General features: G+C 41.2%; 1 protein-coding gene and 1 pseudogene across 7 annotated transcripts in view; both read right to left on the bottom strand.

Annotated features, from left to right (window-relative positions):
• LOC144577379 (large ribosomal subunit protein uL4 pseudogene) overlaps positions 1-5,912 on the bottom strand; it is a 34,058-nt pseudogene extending 28,146 nt beyond the window's left edge. The window contains exon 1 of the transcript XR_013521126.1: positions 4,489-5,912. The product of XR_013521126.1 is annotated as a large ribosomal subunit protein uL4 pseudogene (transcript). The remainder of the gene's footprint in view (positions 1-4,488) is intronic.
• Positions 1-14,357, bottom strand: part of MRTFA (myocardin related transcription factor A) — a 208,093-nt gene that overhangs the window by 156,017 nt on the left and 37,719 nt on the right. For 4 of the 6 annotated variants that reach the window (XM_078334625.1, XM_078334610.1, XM_078334623.1 and 1 more), the window contains exon 2: positions 11,364-11,423. The exons of the other annotated variants lie outside the window; for them this stretch is intronic. The gene's annotated coding sequence lies outside the window, so the exon portion shown is untranslated. The remainder of the gene's footprint in view (positions 1-11,363; positions 11,424-14,357) is intronic. 6 annotated transcript variants of the gene reach the window in all.

The raw sequence follows: 14,357 nt of genomic DNA on the forward strand, positions 1-14,357 counted from the left end.
GGGTTCAGGCAATTCTCCTGCCTCAGCCTCCCAAGTAGCTGGGATTACAGGCATGCACCACCATACCCAGCTACTTTTTTGTATTTTTAGTAGAGACGGGGTTTCACCATGTTGACCAGGATGGTCTCGATCTCTTGACCTTGTGATCCATCCGCCTCGGCCTCCCAAAGTGCTGGGATTACAGGCTTGAGCCACTGCGCCCAGCCTAAGCTAATTTTTTTACTTTTAGCAGAGATGAGGTTTCACCATGTTGGCTAGGCTGGTCTCCAACTCCTGACCTCAGGTGATCCACCTGCCTCAGCCTCCCAAATTGCTGGGATTACAGGCATGAGCCACCGTGCCCGGCCTATAGATGTAATTATGTTCAAGGTGCTCTTTGGTAAGTTGATCATCTCAGTAACTTTTATGTGAATGCTGATAATCCTAGCATCTCCCTAAATTGTTCCATTTACACCATAAATTTACTTTTCCCGCCTTCTAAAGGGATAATGCAAGGGATTCTAAATCATGGCAAAAGCCTGGAATTCCTTAGATTACCCTTTTAGGAAGAGAAATTATGTTTCCAAGTTCAGACTTTGGCTTAAACTTCAAATTGTCCCAAAAATGGACTAGGGAAATCACATAAACTTTCTACACCAACAGATCTCTACCTTCAATATATTAGGTGTATCTTTAAAAATAAAAAAAAAAAAAAGCTACTAGGAAAAACCTCCAATATAATGTATAACTAAAGTAGTCTGTTTTCTGTCACCATTAAGATCACAATGAGGCCAGGAGTGGTGGCTCACACCTGTAATCCCAACACTTTGAGAGGCCAAGGCAGGATGATGGCCTGAGCCCAGGACTTCATAACTAACCTGAATAACATAGTGAAACACCCATCTCTATAAAATTTTAAAAATCAACTGGAGGCAAGGTGTGGTGGCTCACGCCTGTAATCCCAGCACTTTGCACTTTGGGAGGCTGAGGTGGGAGGATCGTTTGAGCCTAGAAGTTTGAGACCAGCCTGGGCAACATGGGGAGATGCCATCTCCACAAAAAAATGAAAAAATCAGTCAGGCACTGTGGTGAGTGCCTGTGGCCCCAGTTACTGGGGTTTCTGAGGTGGAAAGATCACTTGAGCCTGGGAGGTCAAGGCTACAGTGAGCAGTGATAGTGACACTGCACTCCTGCCTGGGTGACAGAATAAGACCCTTGTCTTAAAAAAAAAAAAAAAAAAAACTATAATAAGATAGAACAGAAAAACTACAGCTCAGAAGCCCAAATATTCCTGGTAAGAGTGGATTTCCAACCTGAAGGACTCCATTTTGGAATGAGAGAAAGCACACCTTTAAAAGATGTTATGTAAATAATGGACATTAACCATTTTGTTGATAATAATCAAATACAACAAAATAAATACATAAAATAAACCATCATTTTGGCTACAAACATGGTATGTTTATGTGACCACTTTTAAACATCTCTGGGGCACCACCCATCTCTGACATGCCTTCAAAAGGTAGGTACCAAAAGAAAAGGCAGAAACAGAAAAAGCCATCCCTATTCAATCTACGTATGATCTTTTTTTTTTTTTTTGAGACAGAGTTTCGCTCTTGTTGCCCAGGCTGGAGAGCAATGACACTATCTCGGCTCACTCACTGCAACCTCTGCCTCCTGGGTTCAAACAATTACCCTGCCTTAGCTTCTGAGTAGCTGGGATTACAGGCATGTGCCACCATGCCTGGCTACTTTTAAATTTTTAGTAGAGATGAGGTTTATCTCATCAGGCTGGTCTCGAACTCCTGACCTCAGGTGATCCATCAGCCTCTGCCTCCCAGTGTTGGAATTACAGGTGTGAGCCACTGTGCCCAGCCTATATCTGGTCTTTTTAAACCATTGCCTGGTAAAACTCCTTAGAATTCATAATCTTGTCTTCCCCCTAACCCCGAGACAGTCTTGCTCCTTCCCCCAAACTGGAGTGCAATGGCACAATCTCAGCTCACTGCAACCTCCGCTGCCCAGGTTCAAGCAATTCTCCTGCCTCAGCCTCCCAAGTAGCTGGGATTACAGGCGCGCGCCATCACACTTGGCTAATTTTTGTATTTTTAGTAGAGATGCAGTTTCACCATGTTGGCCAGGCTGGTCTCAAACTCCTGACCTGAAGCTATCCGCCTGCCGCAGCCTCCTAGAGTGCTGGGATTAGAGGTGTGAGTCATCGGGCCTAGCCAGAATTCATGATCTTTTCAGTAACACTACTCACCCTCACCCACATAGCACAGCTCAAAAACCACTGCTATGGAGGAAAGTCTAACTTGAAAACTCAATCTAAAATGTAAAAAAACCTCAATACCTTCTTGGGGGAAAAAAAATGAACCAGGAAGGAAACACTAATCTATACTAAACAGAAGAGATGGTATGTAACATCCTTTCCTCTAAGAATGACAGAAAGGGCCAGGCACAGTGGCTCATGCCTATAATCCCATCAACTCAGGAGGCCAAGGCAGGAGGACCACTTGGAGGTTGCAGTGAGCCAAGATTGTGCCACTGTACTCCAGCCTGGGCAAAAGAAAAGCCAAGTCTCTCGTCACGTTCACTTAGCAAAAAACAAAAATATTACAACAAATCCAGAGAAGTGATTGCTTCTGCCAATTTGAAGGAAGAGGAAACAAGACGGTCCAGGCCTCAATGCTGCTGAGCAGGAGGGCTGCACAGTATAACTTGTTCTAGATATCTGAGGTAGGTGATTACCACTTTAATTTTTTTTTTAAAGACGGAGTTTTGCTCTTTTTACCCAGGCTGGAGTGCAATGGCGCGATCTCAGCTCACTGCAACCTCCGCCTCCTGGGTTCAGGCAATTCTCCTGCCTCAGCCTCCCGAGTAGCTGGGACTACAGGCACGCGCCACCATGCCCAGCTAATTTTTGTATCTTTAGTAGAGACGGGGTTTCACCATGCTGACCAGGATGGTCTCAATCTCTTGACCTCGTGATCCACCCGCCTTGGCCTCCCAAAGTGCTGGGATTACATGCTTGAGCCACTACGCCCGGCTACCACTTTAATTTTTAACTTGTATGTAAAACATTACATAAACTTTTTTTAACCCCCTCCCCTACATAAAATTTTTTTAAAATCACATAGGCTACATTTATAACAAAAAGTAACACATGCTTATGATTCCACTTATATCAGGTAACTTGAGTGGTCAAAATCATTAGATACAAAGTAGAATGGTAGTTTCCAGTGGGGAAGGAGGAGGAGGGAATTGGAACTTATTTGTTTAAAGGGTGTAGAGTTTCAGTTTTACAAGCTGAAAAGAGTTCTGGAGATGGATGGTGATGATAGTTGCACAACATTATGAATGTTTATAATACCACTGAACTATAGACTTAAAATGATTAAGCTGGTAAATTTCATGTGTATTTTACCACAATAAATGAAAATGGGGGAAAGAAAGTAGTAGTGAGGATGACATGACCCCAGAATAACATTTTAAAAGCATCAATTAGACAGCAAAAAGAACAGAGCTGTGTGATAGCAGGGCATGAGAGGCAGTAGGGTACACAATCAGGAGGCTACTGGAAAAGTCTGAGACGAAGGTGGCTTCGCCGAGGGCAGTAGTTGGGCAGATAGGTATAGTCAGACTTGGGATATATCTTAAAGCCTGAGTTAAAATTTCATGAACATAAATCCTAACATAGTATTTTTAATTGCAATTCATAATACTCTGGTCACAGAATCAATTTAGTAGGCTAACATCAACATTTTACAATTAAATAATATGGAATAAAATATAAACAATCAGATTACATTACACCTTAAAAGGTAAGTATTATTTCATGATACTTTTATTTTAGGTATCTATATACTTATGTGTATATTGGGTCTCAATGTAAAATACATCTTGAACTATGAACCTCAGGCAAAAATTTTTGAGAAACATTGCCCTAGAGACTGATAAATGGTAGGTGAAAGTTGAGAATACATATTTTTTAAAAATCTTCATCAAAGTCCTATATTAGGCTCAAGTGCAACATGCTACAACAAGTTAAAGTACATACCTAATAAAATCTTATTGATCTGCCAAACAAATACATCATTTGCCCTTTAAAAAAAAAAAGAGGAAAGAAAGAACAGTACAAGCAATATTCAGGCATCACTGGAATGCTGGGCACAAACTGTATTATTTCCATCAACCATGAAGATACAAAGATTACTAAAGAAATAATGCCAATTTCCTTTAACCACTACACCACTCTAGCCATTCAACTACTCTTTAATTTTAGAAGTTAAACCCCACCAAAACACATTAATAATGGCAAACACCTTCAGAATCTTCAGGAAAACACCTTACTCTCCCAAATGAGAAAATATAGCCTACTTCCCCATGAATAATTCAGAGATTATAGACTATAGCTCTGAATAATTCTTTCGAGAAGCTTCCTACCTTGAGAACTTTTTTTCATTGATCAGGTCTTTATTAAAAATAAGCTGTCCAAAATTATTTTACCTTTATGGAATAAACAAACAAGTTTATGCAGCAGGCTTCATTTCCTCTGTGGTATGTTTTTTTCAGCTGTTGGTGTCTTGGTAGCTGCTGCCCTTTTTCCCATCAGAGGTTTCTTCTGCTTAACACCAACAACCTTCTTTCCTTTCTTTCCTACCACAGGCTTCTTAACTGCAATCCCCCTTCTCAACTGATTGGCCTCTAGTGCTGTTGCTTTGGCTGCTGCTGCTGGCTTAACCGGCCGGAGTTGTGATTGCTGACCTGGCAAAGAATGGTGTTGCGGTGCCTGGTCTTTGAATATTGGTTTAGCTTCAACATGATTCTCAGGTTTTTCAGGGATTCTTTGTAAGGACTCTATGATGAATCTTCCTGCAACGCTCTCAAAAGGCTTTGGATGTCTGGGCTTTTAAAGATTCCGTTAAGGTCTACATTGATCATCTTGCGGATGCAAAGACTGCAGTTACGCTTGAAGAAGCAGCTTTATACCAAGTGCCACACGATTCTCTAACTTCTAGAAAGCACTTTCAGTCCAAATACAGAAACATCCCACATGCCCATCAGGAGCAAGTTTCAAAATGTTCACTTTGCTTACATTAAGCAGAGTAATTCCGGGAATGTTTCTAAAGGTGATGACAATACAATCATCTTCATTATCGACGATGCAGGGTCCCTTAAGCTGGATAAAATGGTTTCTCATTTTGCCCTTGCCAGCTCTCATGTGCTGAGGCATAGCCCTTTTTTATATCATTCCAGGCTTTAAGTTTCTTATGTGGCAAAACAGCCTCCTTGATTGTCTTATAGCCTTCGACTTTATCTCTGACAACCAAAAAAAGCTCAGAAACTTCCTTAATATGATGACCTTTAGACAGGACCAGCGCTGGTAAGGCAGAGGCAGCCAGGGCAGAACAGATAACATATCGTTTTTTGGATTGTGTTCAATCTACAGGGCCAACAGTGCCAGGTTTTGGTTGGTGCAAACGTGTGGCCTCCATGACAGATATTTCCAAAAGCACTCTGGGCAGAACAGTGAGTCCTACCACCTCAAACTCTGGGAATTTTAGACACAACTCTGTCAGTACCCCAAGACTCAGCACTGCTCTGACAACCTGCTAATTCACTAATAGGATAGGACTGTCTGTTGTTTTTGTGCAAGTTGGTATGAACAAAGTTCACCATATCTGGTGGAATGGGAGTCTTGAATCCAGGAGGCAAAGTGACATTTTTGCCAGATGACTCCCCCTTTTGTAGTATACCTATAACAGTGGATGAGCACATGCCATGGGAAGAAGAGAAGGCCACACTCCCACTCTAACATGATTACTTTATTATTTTGAGACAGACCCCTGCTCTATTGCCCAGGCTGGAGTGCACTGGCACGATCTCGGCTCACTGCAACCTGTACCTCATGGGTTCAAGCGACTCTCCTGCCTCAGTCTCCTGAGTAACTGGGATTATGTGCACACACCACAATGTCTGGCTAATTTTTCTATTTTCAGTAGAGATGGGATTTCACCATGTGAGTCAGACTGGTCTTAAACTCCTGACCTTGTGATCTGCCTGCCTCAGCCTCCCAAAGTGCTGGGATTACAGATGTGAGCCACCATGCCCAGCCTCAACTTTTTTTTTTATAACTAAGATAAAACATATTTTGGGTGAACAATTCTGAGTTTTCTCCACCAAATCCCAGTGGTGCATCTCCCACCCACAGTCACTTAACAACCAAAAATGCCCCCATACTTTTTCAAATACCCTTTGAAGATATGGTACCTTCCCCATAGAGAATCACTGAAAAATTTAGTTGATTAACTGTCCTTAGATCAATAAATTGCCACTTAATGAACTGTGGCCTCCAATTCAGTTCAGAGATAAAGGCAGTAAAAGTGCCTTGAACTTAACCATGTCCAATGTACACATTAAGACGATATAGTCTGGGCCAGGAGCATTGGCTCATACCTATAATCCCAAAGCTTTGGGAAGCCAAAGCCAGAGGACTGCTAGAGCCCAGCAGTTCGAGATCAGCCTGGGCAACACAGCGAGACTCCATCTCTCCAAAAATTTAAAAATTACCCAGGCTTAGTGGCACATGCCTGCAATCCTAGCAACTGAGGAGGCTGAGGCAGGATGATTGCTTGAGTCCATGAGTTCGAAGCTGCTGCGAGCTATGATTGCACCACTCCATTGCGGCCTGTGGAAACAGAGTAAAACTTTGTCTCAGAGGAAAAAAAAAGATCATGTAGTCTGGGGTAGCAATAATATTTACCATTTTTTATCATAACATTAGGCAATCCCTAAGTGTTGTATTCAAAGTAAACGTAGACATGGTGGGGAAAGGGGTATGGTTAACATATGGATCCTACAAGTATCCTAAAAAAGTGAATCTAAATTCCTCCCCCACCAAGATTGGGACAGAGACAATTACATAAGAAATGTCTATTATTATTTCCTCAAGTAACATCTATGAGATACATTTCTATATTTATGTATGTATACATGTATAGTACATAGATATAAGGAAAAAGTCACTGCCTATTATGTGACAAGTTTCATCAGACTGAGAATAATAATATACAACCTTACTAAACATCTAAGACCAGAAAAAAATGCCAAATGCCTATTTAATCCTCATAAAATCTTATGAGGTATTACTTTTCTATTTTACAAAGGAGAATACTGAAGTACAGAGAGGTTAAGTAACTGCTGCAGCAGGGTTCAAACCCAGGTAACTCCAGATCCCTCAGTAAGAGCTATATTGTTCCAAGGCATACCCGAGAAGAGTGGAGGAAGGAATTTTAAAAGCAGGAAATAACTTGTCTGAAAACCATGAAAAATGCTAATACTCTACTAAAGTGTAACTATGAAAAGGTTATCAGCAAAAATTCCTTATGACCCAAGGAAAACTAGATTTGCATCCCAAGGCTCTTAAAGCAAGTGTATTTAAACTCTGCACTTAAAAATTCACATTACAAAGAAGCTCAAATTAAATTAATTCTGAAGTTCATTTTTTGCATATTGTCTTTCACATAATACTCAATTTTTAAACACTGTTAGCCAGGTTAGCTTGTTGCTCTAAGAAGATGTATTACTACTGCAACAACTATGTGGCAAAAGGAGAAAAGACATCTTACAATGAATAAATTTGGCAGACAGGAACTTAACCAAATAATGAGATTTAACATCACCATTAATGAGACAAACCAACATGGTAAGTAGGCAGGCCTTTAAAAAGCTCAAGTGTGGCCGGGAGCTGTGGCTCATGCCTATAATCCCAGCACTTTGGGAAGTCATGGTGGGCGAATCGCAAGGTTAGGAGTTTGAGAGCAGCCTGGCCAACATGGTGAAACCCCATCTCTACAAAAAATACACAAATTAGCTGGGCATGGTGGTGGGCCATGGTAATCTCAGCTATTCGAGAGGCTGAGGCAGGAGAATTGCTTGAACCCAGGAGGCAGAGGTTGCAGTGAGCAGAGATTGGGTCATTGCACTTCAGCCTGGGCAACAGATCAAGAATCAGTCTCAAAAACAGAAAAAAAAAAACTTAATAAAAGCTAAATATCCCTTCTTTTCAAGGTGACATGTTTTAAAAAGTGTTGAGAAAATGTAGTAAAAATGACAAAAGACTTGTATGTTTGACCAGTAGTAAGAAACTAATTCATAAAGAGGAGGAGAAAAAGACATGCAATATGCAGAGTGATGGAAAACTTTGAGTAGAGGAAGATTAAATATGATGCAGAATTTAATAAAATGGGTGCCTTACTTTATGGGAAGTCAAAAAGTGGTATTTCCAAGGGATCTTTTTGGGGTATTAGAAATGTAATACTCGAGTGAGGTAATAATTGTGCATCTCCACACAATTACTAAAAATAAACTGTACACTTCAAACAGGCAAATTCTGTAGATATAAATTATACCTCAATAAAGCTCTTCTTAGAGAACTAGTATTTGTTCAACAAAGCAAGAAGGAAAAATTATATTCAGTTTATGTCACTAAACCATAAAAAGGAAGTGGCCAAGAGGAAAAGTACAGTAATTCATTCGACAGAAAAATAAAAATGGAAATATTCATAGATTAAGAAATGTTAATGTGTCTATTTTAGCCCTTAAAAAAACAGTATAGTAAGTATCTCCAGGTAATTCTGCTGCTCTTACCCAGATGTTCTTCTCCTTTCATAGATTAATCTATCCTTTCATAAACTGAAGAAAGACTTCAGTTTAATTTCGTATCACCTAGGAGAGAGTTGAACAATTTATTCTGACCCCCAATTACTGCATGCTGAAAGACCTAGGGATGGTACCTCGCATAAGAGAAGAATTTCAAGAGAAAATTTTAAAACAGAAAATAAAATTTATAATTGTTTTAAAAGAATGTGTGGGCTAGGCATGGTGGCTCACACCTGTAAATCCCAACACTTTGGGAGGTCAAGGTGGGAGAATCACTTGGGGCCAGGAAATGAAGACCAACCCGGACAACCAGTGAGACCCAGTCTCTACAATAAAAAAAAAAAAAATTTAATTAGCCAAGCATGTTAGCACATGCCTGCAGTCCTAGCTACTCTGGAGGCTAAGGCATAAGGATCAATTGAACCCAGGAGTTCAAGCTACAGTGAGCTGTAATTGTTCCACACTGCACTCTAGCCTGGGTGACAAATCAAAACCCTGTCCCTTATTAAAAAAAAAAAAAAAGGGCGGGGGGTTTTTATATTTTTTATTTGAGACAGGGCCTTACTCTGTCACCCAGGCTGGAACACAGTGACACAATCACAGCTCGCTACAGCCTTGACCTCCCAGGCTAAAGCAATCCCTCCACCTCAGCTGGGACTACAGGCACATGTTACCATGCCTGGCTAATTTTTTTGATGATTTTGTAGAGACAGGGTTTCACCATGTTGCCCAGGCTGGTTTCAAACTCCTGGACTCAAACAATTCACCAGCCTCAACCTCCCAAAGTGCTGGGATTACAGGCAGGAACCACCACGCCCAGCCTGGTAATTTCTTTACAACCATAATGACAACAGTCAATTCCCTCAACCAGGTGAAAAAGCCAAATGGGGAACTTTTTTGGTATTTTTGGAGAAGACTGATTTGCATTGGCCCAGGGACTTTTGCAGAAGTTTCCCAAAACAACTGTACTGTACTTTTTTACTCCATTTGCAGATACAGAGATCAAGCAAAACTGCATCTAAAACAACCCCAATTCACATTTGCTTTGAGCTCTGAAAATATTAACCTATACTGACCTCCCCTGCACCAACTTCAGCAAATCCTAGGTCAAGAGTCTCAACTTCCCAAAACAGCGCAGGTGTCTCTAATTTCAGACCTGCTAGTCTCTGTCCTGCCTTTGGCTAAATCAGTAGCAGACTTCTCCCCTCCCCCCAAAAAAGAGAAAAGAAAAATACTAACTCATAGAAGTATTTTCTTTCCTTCTCCATGAAACAAATGAAATAACGTAAAACACTACACAATTCTACTTCCTCTAAATGGCTATTATAAATACTTCAAGACACAACATTATTCACCTAGACTCAAAAAACTGTAGTATCAATGAACTTGATGTATTTCAATAAAAGGACATACATGAAAATTTATGGTACAATGCCTAATTCCAGCAGGAATTCAGTAAAAGTTGGTACCTTTCTTTACTTTCCATTAGTTTTTATCATACAGTATTTCCATGAAATAGTTTGTTTTTTATTATCCCAATATACAAGTATAATAGAAAAAAAGTAATTTCCTGACTGACCACACAGATCAGACACAGAAAATTTAGACCACTAGATGATGATGAAGGGATTCATTTACCGAAGTTAAACTTTAATCTACCCTCGTCTACTCCCTCCTAGACAGCAGTGTCAATTCCAAGGCCATGTTCCTTCTGCAATGGGAAGTGGCTACACTGTTTTTCCCTGCAGCAATGTACTAAAGATTTCTCTTCTTTGTGACTGAGAGAAAGCCACAAGTGTCAATGCAACAAGAGTCCAGACTGACATCAACCCACAGAACCCTGCGCACAAGTTGGTAGGATTCCTGGTTGGAGGGTTGTGGGGAGTATTGTTTTGACTGTCAAGTTTCCTCTCCCACTGGGCAAGGTCTCCTGTACCAACAAGCAAGGGAATCTCAACATACTTATGGTGACAGAAAACTAGACCTACATGAACCAGCACTAACCTTTACCTTGACAGGAAACATTCTAACAGAAATAGTTTTGCAGAGCTGTGTGAAGTGCCATCTAAAGCTGTTTTTGCAGACATCTGACATAAGACAGATATATGAGCCAAAGCTGTATCTGGCGTACTTTTGTTCAGGCCCCGGATTTTAAGATAGGAACAAAGCATGCTGTGTCAAATCAAACTCTAGTGGTTACAGATGGACAGATCCTGTCATCAGCAACAAAATTTATAGTTGCCAGTAATGCCCTGGCTACTGTCAGGTCAGGCCCTTTGTTGCATTTAGTCTACGATTCATGCAAGCGACTGAATTTTAGAGTGATCAGAATAAGCTAGCCTACCATTACCCACCATCCTAAATTGGTTTACATAATGGCTCCGATACAAAAACTTCTGCCTCAGGGACTGGATAAAGAGGTAGAGGTATGCAGGGGTGGGTATATGTGTAAATTCATGGTTCTGTTCTATGATCACCAAAATTTTACATTGGTTATGCTGTTTCTTAGCATTCTTTACATTCTAACAAGATACTAGATGGAATCCACATTAGATAAACCACAGGACAGACCATCATGGGGCATGATGAGTGAGACTGAAAAAGATAATGTTCCCCCAAACAACAGTCAAATCTGATCTATTCCAGGTCAGTATAAGTGAAGATGCTAACAACCACATTGAGAAAGGAAGGAGGGAAGAGTAAGTAAATCTGGGACCTACCTTGCTTACAATTCAGAGACAGATGAAACTGAATTCCATGCCAACCATACCCTCCGATCACTAAAACACAAACAGAAAAATACAAGTTCATGCAATATAAACAGTTCTTCCAATTCCTAAAAGGCATTTGGTTTCTAAGGTAAGAAGCTGTTTCTTACATCCTTTCAATCCTCTCCATGCCCACAACAATGTTAAGAGATCTGTCATTGGTGGTCAGGCAAGGTGGCTCACACCTATAATCCCAGCACTTTGAGAGGCCGAGGCAGGTGGATCACAAGGTCAGGATATCAAGACCATCCAGGCCAACACGGTGAAACCCTGTCTCTACTAAAAATACAAAAATTAGTCAGGCATGGTGGCATGTGCCTGTAGTCCCAGCTACTGTGGAGGCTGAGGCAGGACAATCACTTGAACCTGGGAGGCGGAGGTTGCAGTGAGCCAAGATCGCACCACTGCACTCCAGCCTGGATGACAGAGCAAGACTCTGTCTCTAAATAAATAAATAAATAAATAAGTCTGTCACTATTAAAAAGGCCAGTATAAGTGGAGTTTAAATGATAGGTAACACTAACTGAGCACTTCCTATATGCTAGATACTGTTTCAAGTGCTTAAATATCACAAACTAATTCTCACAACTCTATGAGACAATTATTTTTGTCTCATTTTACATCTAAATGTGTGTCCTATACTTCTGAAAATTGCTCTTGTTGGTGCTAAGAAATGCCTTTTATACAAACACAGGCAGTCTCTACCACCATAGTTGGGTTATCTTAAAGGTTTGTATCTATAAGGGTTCCATATTCATCATTTACTTCTTAAGTCTTCACAATGTGATAAGCGCTAATACCAGGTGCTGAAGAGGATTCATTCTCTTCCTTTAAGGAGTTGAGAAACTAGCTGGACAGATCAGACAAAACAAAAAACAATTCAAGAAATGGAAGTCCCTTTATGAGGCATAATGCAGCCTCTGTGAAATCATTCACCGTAAAAAATTGTTAAGCTCTGAGGAAAAGGAAGGAAGGCTTTACAAAAGAGTTGCCCTGGCCAGGCGCGGTGGCTCAAGCCTATAATCCCAGCACTTTGGGAGGCCGAGGCGGGTGGATCATGAGGTCAAGAGATTGAGACCATCCTGGTCAACAAGGTGAAACCCCGTCTCTACTAAAAATACAAAAAGTTAGCTGGGCACGGTGGTGCGTGCCTGTAGTCCCAGCTACTTGGGAGGCTGAGGCAGAAGACTTCCTTGAACCCAGGAGGCGGAGGTTGCGGTGAGCCAAGATCGTGCCACTGCACTCCAGCCTGGGTAACAAGAGCCAAACTGTCTCAAAAAAGAAAAAAAGATGCCCTAAAGCTTGACCTTTAAAAATATGTTAGATGGGCCAACCAAGAGTGAAGAAAATCTTTACAGGCAAGGAAAAGAGAACAAAGACATGACAACAGAGACAGAATCAGTGATATATCTAAAGTTGTGTGTGGGCTTTTTTTTTTTGGGTTTTTTTTTTTGAGACAAGGTCTCACTCTGTTTCCCAGGCTGGAGTACAGTGGCATGATCACAGCTCACTGCAGCCTCAATCTCCTGGGATCAACTAATTGTCCCATCTCAACCTCTCAAGTAGATGGAATCCACAAGCACACACTACCACATCTAGCTAATTTTTGCATTTTTTATAGAATGGGGTCTCACTATGTTGCCCAGGTTCATCTCAAACTCCTGGGCTCAAGCCATCCTCCCAGCTTGGCCTCCTAAAATGCCAGGATTACAGGCATGAGCCTGGCCCTGAAGTCTTTCATAATTTGATCCCACCCAGTCTCACTAGCCTATGATCTCTGGCCACTGATGTCCCTTCTTCTCCCCATTACCCACACCAAACTTCCTCCTAGAACACACTGTCTTTGATAGTTCTACTGTTTCTCCTACTATCTGGAATGTTCTCTTTTCCCTAGTGGGTAACATTAATCCTGGCATACAGCTAGCACTCAATAAAATATAGTCTCTGTTGTAAGTAATTTTTATTATTTAAGATCCAACTGAGGCTGAGTGCAGTGGCCCAGTTGAAAGAAGACAGACAAAAGAATATCAATTTAGAGGTTTGTCTGGTATCAAAAAAGGAGGGGAAAAAAACAATTCCCAATTAAATGAACTGTGGTTTTTAAGCGGTCCACCTTAACAGATATGGTTATATACCCTCAAACTGAACACGTATAAAAAGTACCTGTAATCCCAGCACTTTGGGAGGCCAAGGTGGGAGGATTGCTTGAGACCAGGAGTTCAAGACCAGCCTGGCAAACAAGGCGAAACCCCGTCACTAATAAAAATACAAAAATTAGGCTGGGCGTCGTGGCTCACACCTGTAATCCCAGCACTTTGGATGGCCAAGGCAGGGAGATCACTTGAGGTCAGGAGTTTGAAACCAGCCTGGCCAACACTGTGAAACCCTGTCTGTACTAAAAATGCAAAAATTAGCTGGGAGTGATGGCACGTCTGTAGTCCCAGCTATTTGGGAGGCTGAAGCATGAGAATGGCTTGAACCTGAGAGGCAAAAGTTGCAGTGAGCCAAGATCAAGCTACTGCACTCCAGCCTGGATAACAGAGCGAGACTCAAAAAACAAAAAGAAAAGAAAAGAAAATTAACTGGGAGTGGTGGTATACACCTGTAATCCCAGCTGCTCAGGAGGCTGAGGCATGAGAATCGCTTAAACTGGGGAGGTGGAAGTTGCAATGAGCCAAGATCAAGCTACTGCACTCCAGCAGCCTAGGCAACAGAGTGAGACTGTCCCAAAAGAAAAAAAAAAAGCCAACTGAAACATTTTTCTAAAGTGGTTCCCAACTACCCCAAGTATTACTCTACTCGTCTCTCCTCCATGTTCTCATAGCATCTATTTCTCTGTTAACACAGTTAAAATATTTGGTTGTCCCAGGTTTTCTTTTTTCCTTTCTCTCTTACTTGTCTGAACAGGAATCATCTTTTTTTTTTGAGACGGAGTTTCGCTCTTGT

The sequence above is a fragment of the Callithrix jacchus genome, chromosome 1 (genome assembly GCF_049354715.1).
Source record: "Callithrix jacchus isolate 240 chromosome 1, calJac240_pri, whole genome shotgun sequence".
NCBI classification, from domain to species: Eukaryota; Metazoa; Chordata; class Mammalia; order Primates; family Cebidae; genus Callithrix; species Callithrix jacchus.